At 47.4% G+C, this 21,542-nt stretch overlaps 1 pseudogene; it reads right to left on the bottom strand.

Annotated features, from left to right (window-relative positions):
* The window catches only part of LOC101963550 (RNA-binding motif protein, X chromosome-like), a 54,385-nt pseudogene extending 40,212 nt beyond the window's left edge, over positions 1-14,173 (bottom strand).
* Positions 14,174-21,542: the final 7,369 nt, after the last annotated feature.

Below are 21,542 nucleotides of genomic sequence, written 5' to 3'. Positions count from 1 at the left end.
GAGAGAGAGAGAGAGAGAGAATTTTAAATATTTATTTTTTAGTTTTTTTTTTTTAGTTCTTGGCGGACACAACATCTTTGTTGGTATGTGGTGCTGGGGATCGAACCCGGGCCGCACGCATGCCAGGCGAGCGCGCTACCGCTTCAGCCACATCCCCAGCCCCTGGCTTTGAACTTGTTATCCTTCTGCCTCAGCCTCCCAAGCTGCTGGGATACAGTTGTGCACCACCCACCGTACACAGCAAAGTCCCATCTTTTTTTACAGGTCTCTAAGCTTATTTCTTTTCTGAGGTTGAGCTTTCCATTAGTGAACACAGACAGTATCACCATTATAGTTAGAAGCTGGGAATTACGTATTCTGGATTATCTCGGATGACCGAGTTCATTTTGACTTAAATTATTATTTGACCATTGGAGCAATTTACACTTGCTAGCAAATCTTGACTGCATTTTACCATTCGATTCAACTTATAAAATCTGCAAAGCCACTTACCACCTTCTCTCTGTTTTGGGGAGTCTAACTCGCTGTCCACTAGGTTAAGAGCGATGGTCTCTGAGAGGTAGGATTACAGACCGTTTTAATTCCTTCTCTGGGGGAAATGGCAAGAAATCTAATGAGAACACAATTCAATATTATTTTTACACACTTTCTTTGATAAAGAACAAGAAGAGACAGTTTTCTTCATGTCCCCAGGCTCTTGGAGGGGGTGGAGGGCTTATTTTTCTGGCACCGCTATATGTGTGTTCTAGAATGTTTATAAAAGGATCAGAGAAAAGTCAACACAAAGAGAGAAGGACAAGGATAAAAAGAAATTATACGTGAAGAGCTACAAAGAATGGTTATGTAAGTGTCTCTGAAAAGTTTGAAGGTGACTTAAGCTGGGCCTGTGTGATTACTTGACCAATTTAGGTTAAAACCACAAGTTAAAAAAAATTTTTTTTCCCTGACAGTTCCATACAAATGTATTTTATCACTCTACTGTCAACTGTATCTAAAAAGAACAAATTTTTAAAAACTAGACATGCATGGTGACACCCTGTAATCCCTGTGGCTGGGGAGGCTGAGGCAGGAGGCTCATGAGTTCGAAGCCAGCCTCAGCAAAAGCGAGGGGCTAAGCAACTCAGGGAGACCCTGTCTCTAAATAAAATACAAAATAGGGCTGGGGAGGTGGCTCAGTGGTCGAGTGCCTCTGAGTTCAATCCCTGTTACCCCACCCCCCTCAAAAAAAATATTTTATTTGCATTGATTCATACTCTGTATAAAAATAGAATTGGTCCAAAGTATTGAAAGAAAGAAAAAAACAAGCAGTGTTCTTGTTCTGTCTGTTGCTCAGAATGTGAGCCTATCATACATTAAACTAAAACAGAATAATATGGAATTTTCAATCAGCATTTTGTTAGGAAATCAAGGGAAGGCGGTGAGTGGGCGATGGGTGGGTAGATATGAAGAACAAACATCTCCCCTGCTTGGTTGCGTGGACTGTCTGTGGGTCTGTGCCTATCCCCAGCATCTCTGTGGCAAAGAAGTGGTGCTCTGGCTTGGCTTTGTGACATTCCGTGACAAACGCCTCAATGCTGTGACACATCTCAGGGAAAATGTCACTGTAGAAGGGCAGTCTGTGGGGGCCAGGCAATATGCCGTCTGAGGCGCTGCTTGGTTGAGGGATTTGTCAGAACACAAACGCTGGCTTTATTGATCTAAGGACCTGGTACGCCAGACGTCAGGGAGATTGTGAGCCAGAATGGGGAAATGACATGGGGCGCTCAGATGACAAGGGAAAACTAGGGCAGCCGTCTGCGTGTGGGCAGTGGAGTCGATGTGCGTGTGGCCAGCCATAGATCTGCCCGTGATTGGCAGTGGTTAAAATAAAGGGTGCTCTGCAGAACACACCTAATGCATCCACTAATATCCTCCCTAAAAGGTTTTTCTGCTAAATGGCAAATTGCTTCTGCGCAGGCAAAATGCTTCATTTAAGGTTCCTAATTGGAAAACACTTTATCAACCTAATGATGGTGAGGACGCTGATTATTAGCAATGCCTGCATTAAAGACGCTAGGCCCATTTGCATCTGGCTCAGAGATAGGAGGGAATGGAAAAATGAGGATTCTCTCAAGATAGGCATCTGAAGTTCCTTCCCACCCTGTGTTAATGGCCCTCCTGGAGTTCAGCCTCGGATAAAGTGAGTGGAGAAAGAGTAACCCCAGGTCTGGACGTGGACATTGCATCCTGCTGCACAGGGACCCAGAGCATGGTAGCTTTCTCTCCTGGGCAAACCAGCTACCTGCCAGGTGCCCGCCACAGCCCTGCCTAGAGCCCTGGGGAGTTGCAAACCAGAAGTGGGGCATTTTTGTTGTTGTTGTTACTGGAGATTGAACCCAGGATCACCTGACCTCTGAGCCCCATCCCCAGCCCTGTTTTGTATTTTATTTAGAGACAGGGTCTCCCTGAGTTGCTTAGGGCCTTGCTCAGTTGCTGAGGCTGGCTTTGAACTCGCGATCCTCCTGCCTCAGCCTCCTGAGCCACCGGGATGACAGGCGTGAGACACTGCGCCTGGCCTTTTCCTGTTTTTTTTTGTTTGTTTGTTTGTTTCTTTTGTTTGTTTTTGCTTTTTGATAGCCACGTGTAAAAAACAAAACCCAAAGCAAAGTGAATCAGGTTCAGGATGCCCAAGAAACAGAAGAATAAAGTGAGATGCAGAATCAGAAAAAGAGGACCAAACCTTGCTCCATCCAAGGTTTAGAGATACTTCCCATGAAACCCAGCCCCTTAGGATTCCCTCCATTATCCCTGCAGGGGAGGGAGGAAGGGCTGAGGAGGGACCAAAGGGAGACCTGGGACCTGAGTCAGTGAGCTGATGACCTCGCCTTCTTTCCCGGACTCTGAACGTATATATTCAGCCTTATTTTCTAAAAGACAAGAGCGACTTTCATGCTTCCTGTTGCAACTGTCACAGTCACGTCAATAGGAGAACCATGGTGCCCTTGGACCCCAGGCTCAGCGACCCTTCCTGTGTGTCCCCACCGCAGCCCCAGCCCTGCTGGCCCTGACCTCCTGGTCACCAGGAGACTGGAGGCAGGCAGATGAGCTAAGTGTCCCTTGCACAGTTGTTCAGCAAAAAAAAAAAAAAAAGCCGGTCACAGCAGTGTGTCGGGCAGTGCGTGCCAGGGTTCAGGCCCCGAGCCCCAGAACCTGCAGGTGTGTTTGGGAGTGAGCTGCAGGACTTGGTGACTGAAATCAGGGGGAAGAGGAGAGGGGGCAGCGGTGGCTCTGGGAGGTGCTGTTCTGAGGTTGGGCTGCAGAGTGGATGGAGGGGCCTTGGGGAGCAGAGCAGGTCTGAAGGTCATCTTCAAGGACATCCATCACAGTGCCTGGCGGGAAGCCCTTGGGGGTTACTGGGGGTGGGGGGGCAGACCGTTCGCTCTGCTCTTCAATTTTCTTCCCTGGTGACAGGCTGTCAGCTGTCGGTTCAGGACTGTCCCCGCGCCTGCTTCTGGAAGCCCCGAGCAGCGAGGATGCTAGAAACCTATATCCAGCAGGGGTCCAAAGGCCCACGGGGTGGCCCAAGAGGGTCAGACCTTGTGAGGCACAGAGCTCTGGCCAGATGGGCCAGGTCTTCAGAGATCCCCACGTGGAAAGCGGGGAAGGCTTTGGTGGCTATTTAGAATAGCAAGTGTGGGGTCCGCAGTTCCTCTCCCATCCAGTGGTTCTGAAGCGTGGAGGTGGGGCATAATAAAGTAATAGCTGATGTGTACCAGGCACTTGGTATTTGTCAGGTTCTATTCCAAGTTCTTGGAGTAAGGCACCTGAACCTGGCACAGAAGCCCGTGCACCGGGTGGTGCCCATTTCATAGACAGGAAATCAAAGGCACAGAGACAACGTTCCCAAGGCCACACAGTGGCCATAAGCAGTAGGGCTGGGGTGCAGTCATGAACCATCTGACCCCAGAGACTGTTCTTCTCTGTGTTTTTTGTTTTGGGGAAGGGAGGTACCAGGGATTGAATCCAGGGGCACCCGACCCCTGAGCCCCATCCCCAGCCCTATTTTGTATTTTATTTAGAGACAGGGTCTCACTGAGTTGCTTGGGGCCTCGCTGTTGCTGAAGCTGGCTTTGAACTTACGCTCCTCCTGCCTCAGCCTCCCGAGCCACTGGGGTGACAGGTGTGCGCCATCACGCCCTGTGAGACTGTGTTCTTAACACCTTGCTCTGTTGCTCCATGAAGGGGGACCATGGGTGGTGGCAGCGAAGGTGTGATCCCTCTGGGTATAAATAACTGAACAGGGTCCAGAACTCGCCGGCAGCTTGTCTTGGGCAGCCTTTCTGGCAGGAAGGTTGTCTTGGTGAGTGATATCACCCGGCTCACCTGCCCACCCTCCCTCCCTTTGACTTCACAGTCGGCCCAGGTTGACCACGTGGGGCCATCGGGAGTCCTCTGGCTTGACTAATAATGCAGAAGAGCCCAGGGACGGAGTGGAGTTGAAAACCTGGGGGTGCAGGCGGCCGGTGGTACAGTGACACAGTGACAGCAGGAACCCAAGCTCCCCGCCGAGGCCCATCCCCATCTGCGCCCTGCCCTGAGTCTTCCCTGTCTACTGCTATGCACCTGGGGGCAGCCCAGCCTGCAGCAGGGCCTTTTCAGTTTTTTTTTTTTTTTTAATTTTTAAAGTCTGTTCTTTTTGGATACACATGGCAGTAAAGTGCACGTTGACCTATCTCACACACATGGAGTCTGACTTCCCAGTCTTGTGGTTGGACATGATGAGGAGTCTCCCTGGTCGTGTGTTCACATAGGAACATGGGAAAGTTCTGTCCCATTCACTCCACTGTCTTTCCTATTCCAGTTCCACCCCTCCTTTCCCTTCATTCCCCTTTGTCTCATCCAATGAACTTCCGTTCTTTCCCTCCCCTCCTTATTGTGTGTTAGCATCCACATATCAGAGAGAACCTTCGGCATTCGGTTTTTGGGGACTGGCTTATTTCACTAAATATGATAGTCTCCAATTCTGTCCATTTACTGAAATGTGCCATAATTTCATTCTTTTGTGGCTGAGTAACACTCCATTGTATATCTACACCACATTTTCTTTATCCATTCATCTGTTGAAGGGCACCTAGGTTGGTTCCGTAGTTTAGCTATTATGAATTGAGCTGCTATGAACATTGATGTGGCTGTGTCACTGTAGTGTGCTGATTTGAAGTCCTTTGGGTATAGACCCAGGAGTGGGATAACTGGGTCAAAGGGTGGTTCCATTTTCAAGTTTTCTGAGGAATCTCCATACTGCTTTCCAGAGTGGTTGTACCAATTTTCTAGTCCCACCAGCAACATGGGAGCATACCTTTTCCCCACATCCTCGCCGACACTGATTGTTGCCTATATTCTTGACGATTGCCATTCTGGCTGGAGTGACATGGAATCTCAGGGTGGTTTTAATCAGGCTTCTGCTCCAAAGACTTAATCATCACATCAGCAAATACCAACTCCTGAGCCCCATTAATTACACTCATCGCACTCCTCTTATAGCTGTTTGCAGTATACGCGTCACTTTTTTTGCTCTATAAGAAAACCAGGATTTTTAGCATTCGTCCGTATTAATGAAAATAACCCTTTATTAATTAACTCAATTGAATGCCTCACAATTGGCAGAATTTTTGCCGGTTTCGTTATCTCCAAAACATCCCTCCCGAGTTTTTGCCATGGTCACAGAACTCAGCCTGCTGACCTTTAACCTCAAAACCAAATGCTACCCTTATTGCCTCTGAATTTTCAAATCTCCACCTCACCCCCACACTCAAACCTATCTATAAGTCTGTACTCACATCCACTCAGAGACCTAATTTGACTAGAAAAAAAACAGCCCCCAAATCTATTTTCCATAATCAAATAATACCTTCAAACCATCCCCTCTAGTCAAAAAAAACTAATTACCCTGAACTCCTTACCATGCCTACTACCTCTAATTTTAGCTTTGACACCTGTTGCTGAATCTCCATGAGTAATTTCAGCAACAAAGGAAATGCAAAGACCAACAGCTGTCTCGACCAAGCAAGCCCTATAGCATGCAGCCACCCCTGGAGAGGTTTCCAGAATCAGGCCAAGTTCCTCACCCTGCAGTGCAACCCCATCCTCTGAATTCTTGAATTCAAGAACAGTTTCCCATTGCATCATACATAACCACGAACGTGTAATTATCAACATGACAGGGCGTCTCAGAATCTCAAATCATCATATCTGATGAGCCTCCCCAGTTCATTCGTTGAAGCCCAAACCCCCAGTACCTCAGAATGAGACTGTATTTGTGGATAGGGCCTTTATTTTACTTTATTTATTCTTTTTTTTTTTTTTTTTTTTTTTTTTTGGTGCTGAGAATTGAGCCCAGGATACTTTACCACTGAGCTACATCCCCTGTCCTTTTTATTTGGAGACAGGATCTCACTAAATTGCTAAGGGTCTCCCTAAGTTACTGAGGCTGGGCCTCGAACTTGTAGTCCTCCTGCCTCAGCCTCCTGAGTCACTGGGATTACACGCAGGCACCACGGTGCCCAGCTGGAGAGGACCTCTAAAGAGGAATTTAAGGTGAAGTAAGGTCATAGGGTTGGACCTGAATCCAATCCAATTGGCGTCTACATAAGAGGAGATGAGAACCCAGACACATTCAGAAGACCTTGGGAACCTTCTAGAAGCCAAGGAGAGAGAGGCTTCCCACTTGACACTCCGGAGACTTTAATCTTGGACTCTGTCTCCAGAAGTGTGGGAAGACGAATTCTCATGATGCCTACTGCCCAGGGCTTTGCTCTGGCCCCTGGAACTGTCTCAAACAGGTTGACCAGAGAGGTTCATACGTGAAACCTTGAGTAGACACACCTGTAAGCCCTTTCCCTGGGTTTTCCCCTAAAAGAGCTTAGGTTTGTTGAGGGAATTATGTTAGAGGGAAAGAAGTTGAGTTTCTTATGGGGGAGGATGTCAGAGGTGCCAAAGAGCGTGGAGAAGATTCTGCAAGACCAGAGGGGCTGGGAGGCTGATCCCCCACAGGGGACCTGCTGACTGCATGCCCCGTAGTGACAGGGGAAGCCCCCAGACCACTGAGGTCAAGATTCAAAAGCAGATTTCTTGGGGAGGGGTGCTGGGGATTGAACTCAGGGGCACTCAACCCGCTGAGCCCCATCCCCAGCCCTATTTTGTATTTTATTTAGAGACAGGGTCTCACTGTGTTGCTGAGGGCCTCATTAAGTTGCTGAGGCTGGCTTTGAACTGGCGATCCTCCTGTCTCAGCCTCCCAAGCCGCTGGGATCACAGGTGTGGGCCACTATGCTGGCCAAAGAGAGCTATTTTACAGTTTGACTGTTGCTATTAATTCTCAAAGTGATGACACCATTTTGACACCCGCCAGAAGAGAATGGCACCTGGGCCTGAAGTGAACACATCAATCGTACCTTGGAAAGGCCCTGGGCACACACACCGCTGCAGGCAGTGGCCACAGCCCCCCTGTCCAGCATCACCCCTTCCTTCCCTGGTGATAGACACACCCTGACTATGAAGAATACCTTTGCCGCTCAGTGTACATGGTCCTGGGGAAATGGCGGGGGGCACCTTGTCAAGTGCTCCACGTGGATTCTCTCTCCCACTCTTCAGTCTTGTGATAAAAAGACTGATTCTATGGTCAAAATATATATGAAAAAAAAATGTTCAATATCTTGAGCAGTTAGAAAAATGCAAATAAATTCTACACTGAGATTCCATCTCACTCCTGTCAGAATGGGAGCTATCAAGAATATAAGAAACAATAAGTGTTGGCAAGGATGTGGGGAAAAGGTATACTCATACACTGCTGGTGGGACTGCACATGGGTGCAACCACTCTGGAAAGCAGTATGGAGATTCCTCAGAAAACTAGGAATGGAACCACCATTTGACCCAGGTATCCCACTCCTCAGTATATACCCAAAGTACTTAAAATCAGCACACTAGAGTGGTGCAGCCACATCAACGTTTATAGCAGCTCAATTCACAACAGCTAAGCTATGGAACTAACCTAGGTGCCCTTCAACAGATGAATGGATAAAGAAAACGTGGCCTATTGGAATATTGCTCAGCCATAAAGAAGAATGAGATTATGGCATTTGCCAGTAAATGGATGGACCTGGAGACTCTCATGCTAAGTGAAATAAGCCAGTCCCAAAACAACCAAATGCTGAATGTTCTCTCTGATTTGTGGATGCTAACGCAAAACAAGGGAAGTGGGGGACGGGAATAATAGAAATCCTTTGGATTAGACAATGTGAAACAAAAAGAAGTCAGGCGGGTGGGAACAGGAAAGAGAGTACAACTAATTGCTCATGACTTTCCTCTCCTTTATTGAATGCATGACCAGGGTAACTCACATCATGCACAATCACAAGAGTGGGACCCTAAGTAGAATAAGTTAGACTCTATGTATGTCTAACTTGCCCACACACATTCTCCTGTCATGGATAACTACAAAGAACAAACAAACAAAAAAGGACCGATTCTAGAATTCCCTCATCCCGTTTTGGCTTCCTGAAGCAGTTGGCCAGATTGCAGAAGTCCCTCACAGATCCCTGTGTGGGTTCACTTGCTTCCTGTGCTGGGCCACCTCTTCCTTGAATCTGATTTCATTTTGCTTCAGTTGGCCCAAGTCCATTTCTGTGGCTTCCCACCGTAGCGTCCCCGTTACTGCAATGACTGTAGATCAGGCCTGCGGGGCCACTCTTGGGGATGCACTGGGCTGTTGTTGATGGAGTTTGAACCACACATCCCTTCATAGGTGGGTTGCTCTACAAATTTAAAATATGTGGATTGGAAAGGCAGCTCAATATATAAATCCATTCTTTTGCAGTGTTGTAGCTAATAACTATTTGCTAAGGTCCCGCGAATTTCCTCTCTGTTTTCTTCTAGGATGTTTATCATGTTGTATTTTAGTGGGATGAGAGGTAGGGATACAGATTTGCTTTCTTGCATATGGAGATCCAATTGCATGACTATTTTTAATTTTATTCATTATTTTAGATGGACACAATACCTTTATTTTATCTATGTATTTTTATGTGGTGCTGAGGATGGAACCCAGTGCCTCCCATGTGCTAGGCAAGTGCTCTGCCACTGAGCCCCAGCCCCAGCCCTTATTTTTTACTGTTTTTTTTTTGTTGTTTGTTTGTTTGTTTGTTTTTACAGTGTTGGGATTGAAGCCTGGGTCCAGCATCATTTCTGCCTTGGTTCAAAGCTGATTTCTGGACTCTGTAGCCAGCTCCATTAACCAGTGGGTCTGTCGCTACACCAATACCAGCCTGTGTTGATCACGGTAGTTTTACAATAATAATGTCATAGCGGGAGGTAAGTGTATAAAGTCGTACCCTTCCTATCCCACCCCTAAGTTTTCTAGTATGAAAGTTTGAAGAATAAAGGTTTTGTCGTACTGTTGTTGTGGGGCAGGTGGCTCGGAAAACACACCAAGTCCCAGATTTGTCCAAATTGAAGAGTCTATTTAGCCAGCGGGCCGGGACTGCTCACTACAGGACCAAGTGGTCTCTGCAGGAACCAGCCCCGAGCCTGAGCATTTGAGGATACTTAAAGGCAAAAACCACATCTGGGTTGACGTGGCTGCAAGCCAGCAGGTGCAGAAGCTGGACTGGGCAGTTAGCGAGACAATGCGATGGGCACATTGGTATTGCCCAGGGGACTTTCCAGGTTGCCATAGAGCAAGCAAGCAGAAGGGAAGGGGGTCAAAATGACCCTAGTTGAGTACAGATTAGAAAATGGTTACTAAGGTCTGGACAATCCGTCTCTGACAAGGTACATTGCCCAAGAAAAATGGAAACCAAAGAGAACAATTTTACATTGCATAAGAATTGCTATTTTGCGTTGCCAAGTATGTCATGCCAGGTAACTATTAATGGGTACAGAGGCAGGGCTTTCCCATGGGAGAAGCATTTCTTAGGTGATATGGAGTCTCAGGGTAAAATGTTTAGTCATGGCCCAGATAGCCTGGCCTATAACACTGTCACAACAAAGAAAGTAATAATTCCCAAATATTATTTACTCTATACTGCATCTTCAAGTGCCTCTAATGTCTCTAAAATATTTATGCTATTGTTTGAAAATTACGAAAAAATTATAGGTCTTGGCTGAACACACTTGTACATGCCTGTCATCCCAGCAGCTCAGGAGGCTGAGGCAGGAGGATCCCAAGTTCAAAGCCAGCCTCAGCAACTTAGCGAGGCCCTAAGTGACTCAGCAAGACCCTGTCTCTAAAGGAAGTGTAAAAAAGGGCTGGGGACATGGCTCAGGGGTTAAGCACCCCTGGGATCAATCCCTGGTACCCAAAACTAAATAAATAAATAAACTTGCCTGGACTTGTCTGGCTATTTCTGAATGTTTCAAAAGGCCTATCTGTGCTCACTGAGAAGAAACACAAGATGTTTATAGACTTGTGGCAGGAAAGCAATAAAAGCCACCAGAGACATTAGGACATTTTTTATTCTAGTTCTTCACCAACGAGGAGGGAGGAGGAGGAAGCAGGGAATTTTGCAAGGTTCAAGAAGTAGTTGTTTGGGGCCGGGGTTGTGGCTCAGTGGTAGAGGCTCACCTAGCATGCATGAGGCACGGGATTGCAGCCTCAACACCACATAAATGTAAAATAAGAATATTGTGTCCACCTAAAACTTGAGAATAAATGTTTTTTTTAAAAAGTAGTTGTCAACAATATGGAGAAAACATTTTTTTTCTTCCTTTTATAAAAGCTAAAAAAAAAAAAGGAAGAAATAAGTCAGAGAGAAAAGAACAAGATATGAATTTGCTCTTACATGAAGGAGGCTTTTTTTGAACCTTTTTTTATTATGGCAAAATAGGCATAACAAAATTTTGGCACTTTATTTATTTATTTTGGTACCAGGGATTGAGCCCAGGGGTGCTTGACCACTGAGCTACATCTCCAGCCCCTTTTTATATTTTATTTAGAGACGGGCTCTCACTGAATTGCTGAGGCTGGCTTTGAACTCATGATCCTCCTGCCTCAGCCTCCAGAGCCGCTGGAATGACAGGGTTGGGCCAGTCACACTCACAATTTCTCACTTTAAGGTTTTTCTGTTTTCCTTGAAAATAGGGTTTGGCTCTGCAGCCCCGGCTGGTCCCAAGCTCCTAGGCTGATGCAACCTCCCCTACTTCAGCCTCCCAAGGAGCCGGGACAGCAGGTGTGTGCCACCACCTGAAATGTTTTTAAGTGCCATTCAGTGGCCTTAATCGCACTCACCATGTTGGGCAACCCTCCCTTCCGTCTGTTTCCAACACATGCCATTGCTCTTATTAGGAGCTCTGTGCCCACAAAGCGCCAAGCCCTCGCTCCCTGCCCCTGGCCCCTGGGCACCCTGTTCTATTTTCTATCCTTCCCATTCGCCTACAGAATGAAGGACTCCTGTGGACCAGGGCGGGTAACCTGGAGCTGGAGCCTGCTGACAGGCAGCTGACCCGCCAGGCCTGCATTCCCCAGGCCAGCAAGAGCCCAAGAGCCAGCCATGAGAGCCAGGCTCCCAGCCATGCCTCCCGCAGCTGCCTCTGGCAGTGATTTGGGGGACTGATGGGGGTCTGGAGACCCGCAGGCCAAGGGCCACACAGCCTTGGGGCTGCCACAGAAATGGAGTCAGAGATTCAGGAGATGCTGTAGGGACCGTGGAGGGAGGGGGCTGTCACCTGACCTGGCAGGATCACCTTGGGGATAACGGGAGGGTGGATGACAGATGTTTGCCGTCTGGGTGAGCTGGGTGATTAATTTTTAAACCACATTTCTAAATTGGGTTTCTATAAAAAGTAGCAGAAGTGGTGTTTTATTGACAGAGTACAGAAGGGAAAGGTCAGGATGGGAATGATGTTCTTTTAGGGGGGGGAAAAATACCCAAGTCAAACAGCAAAGCAATTCACAGGGCTGCTAGATGTCTCGTTGGTGTGACGTGACGTGGCCTTTTCTTAGAAAGGGAAAGAGGAAGTCAAGCCTGCGGCAGCCATCAATGAACAAGGACGGAAGTTGGGGTGCAGGGGGGTGAATTGATCCTACCTGGAAGTTTGTTTGTTTATTGGTACCAGGGATTGAACTCAGGGGCACTTAACCACTGAGCCCCATCCCCAGCCCTTTTTATATTTTATTTAGAGACAGGGTCTCCCTGAGTTGCTTAGGGCCTCGCTAAGTTGCTGAGGCTGGCTTTGAACTCACGATCCTTCTGTCTCAGCCTCCCCAGCCATTGGGATGACAGGCGTGCACCACTAAGCCCAGCTGGATGTTTAATTTTGTGTGGCGGAGTGTGTTTGATATTAGTAAGATATGACTAGCAACATGGAGATCCAGACGTTTTGAATTCAAATCCTACTGTTTTGCGTATGAGCTGTGTGGCCTTGGTGGATACTTAACCTCTCTTAAGCTCAAAGCCAGCCTTAGCAACTTAACAGGGTCCTAAGTGACTCAGCAACTTAGGGAGAGGGAAAAATACAAGTCAAACAGCACCGCTGAACTTCTAATAATTACAGTCCTTTGGTTTAACTGTGTCCTGTGAAATTTCATCTGTGGGGAAACTTCATCCCCAAATTCATAAATTGATGCTGTCTGGAGGTGGGGCCTCGGAGAGATAATTAGTGTTAGATGCAGTCAGAAGTACGGTGTCCCCTGATGGCATTTGTGGTTTTATAAAGGAGGACCGGAGAGCTAAGCATATGTACCCTCTCACCATGTGACGATGCCATTTGCCATCTTATGATGTGGCAGAGGGTCCTCCCCAGAGGCAGGCACCTTGATACTAGACTTCCCAGCCTGCAGAAATGTGAGAAAGAGATTTTTCTTCTTTATAAGTCTCCCAGTGTGTGGTATTTTGTTATAGCAACATAAAAAGAGTCTAAACAAAGTATCTCTCTCCTAGGTTTGTCATATGGAATAAATGGCTTCCTAGGCCTGGGACTCTTAACAAGTACCTGGTACATGCTTAGTACTATACACAAGTTTGATGCCATTATCATTATTCTTAGGCTAGTTTAAGAAATAAAGCAAAAGAAAGGTTTTCCTGCAAGCTGGAACAAGTCAATTTACCAAGGAAATCAGAAATGAGGAAGTCCCAAAGTCTTAGAGGTAGCCGTGGTTCAAATGTGTGTTTTCTGTGTTTCGACTTGAATCAAGAATACTGGCTTTTTGCTTAAACTAATGAGAAGTGTTATCTTCAAAATATCTAATTGGGCCGGGTACTGTGACACATGCCTATAATCCCAATGACTTGAGAGGCTGATACAGGAAGATTGCAAGTTCTAGGCCAGCCTCAGCAAATTAGAGAGGCCCTAACCAATCAGTGAGACCCTGTCTCTGAATAAAATACAAAATAGGGCTGGGGATGGGGCTCAGTGGATAAGCACCCGTGGGTTCAATCCCTGGTACCAAAAACCAAGCAAACAAAACCTCTGTTTGAGGCTGGGATTGTGGCTCAGTGGTAGAGTGCTTGCCTAACACCAGCAGGACCTGGGTTCGATTCTCAGCACCACATAAAAATAAAGGCATTGGGCTGGGGATGTGGCTCAAGCGGTAGCGCACTCGCCCGGCATGTGTGCGGCCCGAGTTCGATCCTCAGCACCACATACAAACAAAGATGTTGTGTCCGCCAAAAACTAAAAAATAAATATTAAAAAAAAAATAATAAAGGCATTGTGTTGTGTCCATCTACAAAAAAAGATTTCTCCCCCCCCCAAAAAAAAAACCCTTGACTAATCCCACCTAATTGGTATCATCCTAACTTTTAAGAATTTGTTGACTTGGAATTTCTCTAAGGAAGTTTTAGATTTGTTTGTCTTGATGGCCAAGGTCCACATCTCCAACTTTTTTTTTTCTTTTTTTTTTGCCCAGCACTTATCGATTTGAACACACAATAGGCCTTAATCAATATGTGGTTGCTCATCTATGAAAGGAAGCAGTGATTTGTGTGTTTGGGGAGGTGGTCCTTGTGTTAATGTTAGGGTTTCATGGATGTGACCAAAAAGAGAACAACTTAGAGGAGGGTGAACTACGGTCCCCAAGGGCAGCCCCGGTGACCTAACCCTGCAGCCAGCTCTACCTGCCCACAGGTGCCACTCATTATCAATGCATTCAAATTAAGCTAACCCAAAACTGACCATTCCACTTCTGAGCATTCCCGCATGGTCCCACCCAGGAGATTTTGGGGACACCTCGTACATATCCACACTATAACAGTCATGAACTTCAGGGTCTAAAATTAGGATCTTTTGCTTCACTTGGAACTAGAATAAAGGTGGGGGGGGAGATGGTATGTGACTCTATTTGGTTTTACATGACTTGATTCCTTCCTATCTTTTTTTCCTCCTGAGATATTTAGAAAACGCCCAGAATGGCTGTTTCATTCCAAGTGCATCCCTCCGGAGTGCGCCTCGCATCCTTTGCAAGGGCTGCCCGCCGCCATGCTCACCCGGCCTGCAAGTCCCTGTCGCCAGGCGGGCCTGGGAGCAGGATCCTGGTCCCAGCGGCGCTGCTGCCCTCTGCTGGCCATCTCCCGGCACTGCACCCGCCCCGCGGTGGCCTTTGCAGAGAAGGAGCAGCGGGTGGACAGGCCAAGTCCCAGCGGGGTTCGGAATGGCTGCCACCCTAAGCCTCCAACCCAGCCGCCACCAGCCCTCCGCGAGCCCTGCCGGAGAACATTCGAAATGAAACGGGTCTAAATGGCATGGATGAGGCAGTCCACCTGGTTCCGACCTGCCCCTGGCCTACAGCAGGGGTCTAATTGCTCAATGCCTTCGCCTCCTCTGTCTTGGATGGTTGAATCCGCTGCTGGTCGATGCAGTGCAATTTCAGTGTGTTCGAGAGATCTTCTTCAAGACCATCTTTTTAAAATTTAATTGCAATTTATGTGCTTTCTGTTCCAGCAGACTGGTAGATCAATGTGAGCAAAATACTTTTTTTTTTTTTTTTTTTTTTTGGTACCAGGGATGGAACCCAGGGGTGCTCAACCACTGAGCCCCATCCCCAGCCCTATTTTGCATTTTAATTAGAGACAGGGTCTCACTGAGTTGCTTAGGGCCTGGCTAAGTTGCTGAGGCTGGCTTTGAACTTGTGATTCTCCTGTTTTATTCTCCCAAGCCACTGAGAGTACAGGCGTGTGACACGCGTCCAGGCCCCTTTCCGATTTTAATGGTGAAATGGTAGCCTTTGATGTCTGGAAACTGCCCCACACATCCGCTCATAAAGATTTCCTCTCTTATTTTTCCACAGTTGTACACTTACTCCACTCCACACTAGGTACATACTTTATTCAACCACTTTCCTATATCTGAGCCTTTATGTTACTTCCAACATTTTGCAATTTCAAACGGTGCTGCAAGGAATAACCTTGTGGGTGTTCACTTTTATGGGATCTGAAGGTTTATGTTCAAGTTGCCAGGAGTGCGATTGCTGGGCCAATGATGAGCCAATCGCTCAGGAAATTTTCATTCAATTGTACCAAATTGTTATTCCCAGGAGCAGAGACTCATTCTGAGGTTGTGCCTTATATTTTTGGTGAGGAGAATAAAATCGGGATTTTAATAAACCAGAAGCCCAGAATGTTAGCCGCACGGTCATGCCTCACGGTTACTCAAGAATATAGGGAGGTCCCATTATGTACGACCCCAATGCACCAATTAAAAAATGTGGAAGCAAAAGAATCTAGAGTGATGTTGAGCGAGGAGAGCATGAACTGGGTGGTTGGGAGGAACGGTGGGTGACGGCTGGCACGGGATCTAAGGCTGACTCAGTCCCTCTGCCACATAGGTTGACGGGTAGTCAGGCCTGTGATATATATATATATATATAAATTTGTTCTAATTAGTTATGCATGACAGGAGAGTGCATCTTGACCTATCATACACAGATGGAGAATAACTTCTCATTCTTCAGTTGTACTTGATGTAGAATCACACCTGTCGTGTAGTCATACATGCACATAGGGTCATAATGTCTGATTCAATCTACTATCCTTCCTACTCCCTACCCCTCCCCTCCTTCACTCCCCTCTGCCTGGTCCAAAGTACCTCTATTCTCCCACTGCCGTTATTGTGAATCAGTATCCACACGTCAGAGAAAACATCCGGCCTTTGATTTTTTGGGGATTGGCTTATTTCACTCAGCATGATATTCTCCAGTTCCATCCATTTACTGGCACATGCCATCTTTTCATTCTCCTTTATGGCTTAGTAATATTCCATTGTGTATATAGACCACATTTTCTTTGTCCATTCATCTGCTGAAGGGCATCTAGGTTGGTTCCACAGTTTAGCTATTGTGAATTGAGCTGCTATTAACATTGATGTGGCTGTGTCCCTGTAGTAGGCTGATTTGAAGTCCTTTGGGTATAGACCAAGGAGTGGGATAGCTGGGTCAAATGGTGGTTCCATTCCCAGTTTTCTGAGGAATCTCCATACTGCTTCCCATAGTGGTTGCACCAATTTGCGGAAGTCCCACCAGCCATGTCTGAGTGCGCCTTACCTTTTCCCCACATCCTCGCCAACACTTATCGCTGCCTGCTTTCTGGATGATTTGTGTGCCGGCTGTTTTGGTGACTCCCACCTGGCTCCTTTGCTTGGTAAGGGGTGGCCCCTCCTGCCTGCGGTCACAGCCTGCCATTGGCTTCCTGGCTTCCGGCCCCTCCCCCGACCCCTCCCCACACGGCCCCCTGTCTGTTCAGATCTCCTGTGTCCACTTCACGGTCCCTGATTCGATTCTCATGAGTCCATGTGTGAGGCCCACACCTCCATCTGGGACAGAGTCCCTTGTAGGCCACAGGGAGATGCTCAACTGCCATTCAGATGGCTTCCCTGGGAATCAGGGGCGTCCCTAGGGCGGCCCCTGCAGAGGGGCTGTGGGTGGGGCTCAATGGTAGTTCGGTGTTTAAGTATGACTTAGGCCACTTACTGGAAATAGAGTCCGAGCCCCTCTCAGTGGTGACACAGGTTCAGGTTTTTGGGTTTTCTTTTTTTTTTTTTTTTTTTGGTACAGGGAATTGAACCCTGGGTCCATCAACCACTGAGCCCCAGCCCTATTTTGTATTTTATTTAGAGACAGGGTCTCCCTGAGTTACTTACAGCCTCACTAAGTGGCTGAGGCTGGCTTTGAACTCACGATCCTCCTGCCTCAGCCTCCCGAGCTGCTGCGATGACAGGCGTGGGCCGTGGCACCCGACAGGACCTTAATTTTTCCGATCACCTTCTCAGGATCATTCTTTCTGCCCTTGTAGATGATCGTGTGTGTGTAAGTTTTTAATCATGAAGAAGAAAACAAGCTATTAAAAAAACCCGTATGAACAGAAGGAAGAAACCTGGCCCAAGGTGCGTCCTTTAGAGGCAGCCCTAACCCAGACCTGCTGTGTCCATCCGTCCCAAACGTCACCTCATCAAAGAACCTTTCTTTGCCCTCTCGGTCCCATGGGGCTGGCCCGTCCTCCCCTCCTCGCCACCGTCTGAATCATGTTCCCTGCAGCTGTGACGTTTTCTGGTCTGACATCATGGATTTGGTGACCATTGCTTTGTCCTGCGTCCATGTCACCGAGAGCAGGTCTGGCATTTCGTAGGAGATCTCTGCCATCAGTGGGGGTGGTCTGAGGTCAGTGCAGGTGGCTTCGAGTGGCAGAGAAAGCCAATCCATGTCGATTTCATGCACCTCCTGAGCTGGAGGGTCTCCCCAGAGCAGCAGAACTTCCTGACCTCCCCTCACTCCTGACCCCACAAGGTGGCAAGGGAGGAGTACTGAGTGCTGCTGGCTGGGTCCGGGGCTTCTGTAGTGCTCCTCGTTGGTGCAATCCAAGCAGGTGCTCCCCATCATGTCCCCAAGCTCTGCGTGCGGTGTCATCAATAATTCTTCCAAACTGTGCACCATGGCGCAAATCTGTCATCCCAGAGACTCGGGAGGCTGAGGCAGGAGGATTGTGAGTTCAAAGCCAGCCTCCACAAAAGCAAGGCCCTAAGCAACTCAGGGAGACCCTGTCTCTAAATAAAATACAAAATAGGGCTGGGGATGGGGCTCAGTGGGCAAGTGCCCCTTAGTTCAATCCCTGGTACCAAAAAAAGAACAAACCTGCTTCTAGGAAGAAGGCCCTAGGAGCAGAGACAACTGTCAGCACAAACTGTCTTGGGCCTGTGCGGAGAAGCTGTCGTCTTTGAAATTCAAAGGAAAAAAAAAAAAAAAAAAACAGAAAGTGCATGTAATTAAGAGGGAGCCTCGCCAGAGCAAGCAGATAAAGTTAATTACACACTCAGAGGAGCATTTCTCATTTCTTTCTTTCTTTTTGTTTCTTTTTTTTTTTAATTCAGCAGGGACGGCAGTCATTGCAGTCAGCAGCCCATGGGCTGGTACAGAGCTGGCTGCGCTCTGAGTCCTTTCAGAGCCAAATGATCTAACATAAAGGGAAAGAAGAAAGGCTGGAAGGGAGGAGGGACCCTGCTTGGGAGTCCCTGTAAATGAAATCAAGTCCCCAGGGGCCCATCAGGCTTTGTGACTCCAATACCAAGTGATTCAAAAACAGGCCCCACGGGGCTGGCACGGTGGTGCATGCATGTAAACCCAGGGGCTCAGGAGGCCGAGGCGGGAGGATTGCACGTTCGAGGCCAGCCTCAGCAACTTGGCAAGGCCCTGAGAAACTTAGCTAGACCCTATTTCAAAAATAAATAAATAAATAAATAAGGCTGAGGATGGGGCTCAGTGGTTAAGCACCCCTGGGTTCAATCCCTGGTACTAAAAAAAAAAAAAAAGAAAGAAAGAAAGAAGAAAGAAAATTACCTATTTATTTTCACCCTGTGACCACAAAGACCCCCGGACTTCAAGCTTAAAGAGAGGTCTTTGTAAAACAGAGTTAATCTAGTCAAATCGAGTAAATGGCTACAAAGAAGAGGTGATTTGCTGTTCAATAATGAGTTGTCGATCCCGGGCCTGGAGCTGCTTTGATCAATCAAGCCACCAAATCACAGCAACAGTTCAGAGTGCGATTGATCTCTCAGCCATTAATGGCAAAGATGCTAAAGAGCAAAGAGAGAGACAGCCCAGCCCGGGCCTGCCCTTCCCCAGCGCCTGCCTGCCAGGTCACCTGTACCTGAAACAGGTCACAGAAGCCTACCAATGAGGTCCTTGGCAGTGGCAGTCTTCATTTGACTATGAATCAACCCGAGGACCTACTGGAAACCAGAACAAACCAGTCACAGATCACTGGAACTTCCTGGTGACTTAATAGAGATATCCACATAAAAAGGGGTTTATGATCACGCAGGGGATCTGGGTCACATATCCCAAGAGAGTGATTGATTCAACTATATGAACATTGTGAAGTCACGTTGCTTAAAAAACATGGAAGGCATGAAGATAGACAAGGGGAAGCTGCAGACCTCATAGGTCACAGTCTGGACGCAGGAGGCTTGCTCAGGACCCAAGGACAGAGGTCCCCCAGAGCACTGGGACTCCTGATCAGGAATGACACCCAGCCAATGCAAATGGGGAAGAACCTCACCTCCATCAAAGAAAGGCCAAGGGAAGGAAGTGAGCAGAGCTTATGGGGGAAAGGATTTTGCGCACCTGGAATCCCAGAGGCTCTGGAGGCTGAGGCAGGAGGATGGCGGAGGCTGAGGCAGGAGGATGGTGGGTTCAAAGCCAGCCTCAGCAACTTAGCCAGGCCCTAAGCAACTCAGTGAGACCCTGTCTCTAAATAAAATACAAAACAGGGATGGGGATGTGGTCAGTGGTTAAGCACCCCTGGGTTCAGTCCCTGGTACCAAAAAAGAAAAAAGATATTGGTAAAGAGGGAAGAGAGGCCTGATACCCCAAATAGGGTACCTTGTGATCTGAGGAAACAGTAGAATAAAGATCACTGAATCTTCTCCCACCTTCTCCCCTGAATCAGGCCATAAGCAAAATCTATGTCCTTCTTTCAAAGCAGGTCCTTTCTGGTGCCCTCTCTGTTCTTGACAGAAAGAAGCGTCCTCACTTCTGAACAGTGACACCAAGAGGAGTCTGAGCTGGGCCTCTTCCTCCGCCTAGTTCTTTGCTGCAGGACCACGGCTCCTGGGTCCCAGGATGCTCTGTACCTGAGTCCTCTCTTCATCCAGCTCAGCACAGAACCACACGTGCTCCCTGTTTCTTTGGGTCTTCATTTCTGAAGGCTCTTTTGTCCCATGGAACTTACATTAAGTAAATCCGGACGCTTTGGGCTGTTAATCTTTTTTTTTTGTACCCGGGATTGAACTCAGGGGCACTCGACCACTGAGCCCCATCCCCAGCCCTATTTTGTATTTTACTTAGAGACAGGGTCTCACTGAGTGGCTTAGGGCCTCGCTAAGTTGCTGAGGCTGGCTTTGAACTCGCGATCCTCCTGCCTCAGCCTCCTGAGCTGCTGGGATGACAGGCATGTCTCAGTCATGAAGCTGGCTGTGGGGGAAGGGAAGGGTATTACTTTTTCTCCCCCCGCAGGGCTTCTGTTCAGTATTGGGAATGTAAATGGAAAAATAAGTGATATAATCCCTACAGAATGTATCCAGATGTGTAATGCACACACTCTTTTATGTAGCAATAAACTTGCAGGGGTTTAGATTAAGAAATAATCACACAAGCTATGCAAAGCATACTGTCCACACATAATCCCCACCTCCATCCATGTTTACAAGGGTGGAGAGATGGAAATGACCCAAACTGGTATCAGCTAAGGACTAATGGGGGACAAGTTGACCCATAATATCACAGGCTCCTATAGGCCAGTCTGTAGTTGTTGATGTAGCAAGACAGGCTCAGCACATGGTGGGATGGACAGAACAATTCTTAAAGTGCACGTGTGTAACGATCCTGGGCTGTATCTAGGTGAGTTCTAATGAAGCTGTGCTTCTCTGGATTGTGACTTCCAAAAATAGGGGCTTTGTTCTTTTCACTGCTGTATCCCTGGTTCCTATAACACAGCCTGGTACTTTGCCATCATGTTTGATGGATGAATAAGTGAAAGATGTTTAGAAAGCTCTTCAGCAGTGGCTGAGTGCTGGTGGTTTTTTTTTTTTTTTTTTTTTTTTTTGCTGGGCGTTGTGGCACACACCTGTAATTCTGGCCTTCCGGAGGCCGAGGCAGGAGAATCATGCATTCAAAGCCAGCCTCAATGACTTAGTGAGGCGCTAAGCAACTCAGTGAGACCCTGTCTCTAAATAAAATGCAAAATAGGGCTGGGGATGTGGCTCAGGGGTTAAGCACCCCTGGGTTCAATCCCTCGTACAAAAAAAAAAAAAAAAAAAAAGGACGGGTGGGGAGGAAGAGAGCCTATTTCATTTTTATAGAAATAGGTACAAGACCTACTGCTTATGAGAATGTGTCAGTGGCTGTGTAAACTGGTTCAACTCTTTTGAAAAATAATTTGATGGTAAAGATTCAAAAATCACTATTTCTTTGTCTATTATTTCTGAATGGAAATTTATGCAAAATATACCTCTCTGAGTTGCTGAGGCTGGCTTTGAACTCGCAATCCTCCTGCCTCGGCCTCCCGAGCCTCTGGGGTTACAGGT

The sequence above is a fragment of the Ictidomys tridecemlineatus genome, chromosome 2 (assembly GCF_052094955.1).
Source record: "Ictidomys tridecemlineatus isolate mIctTri1 chromosome 2, mIctTri1.hap1, whole genome shotgun sequence".
Classification (NCBI taxonomy): domain Eukaryota; kingdom Metazoa; phylum Chordata; class Mammalia; order Rodentia; family Sciuridae; genus Ictidomys; species Ictidomys tridecemlineatus.
Note: the sequence above shows the minus strand (reverse complement) of the source record. Positions and strands in the feature narration are given on the sequence as shown.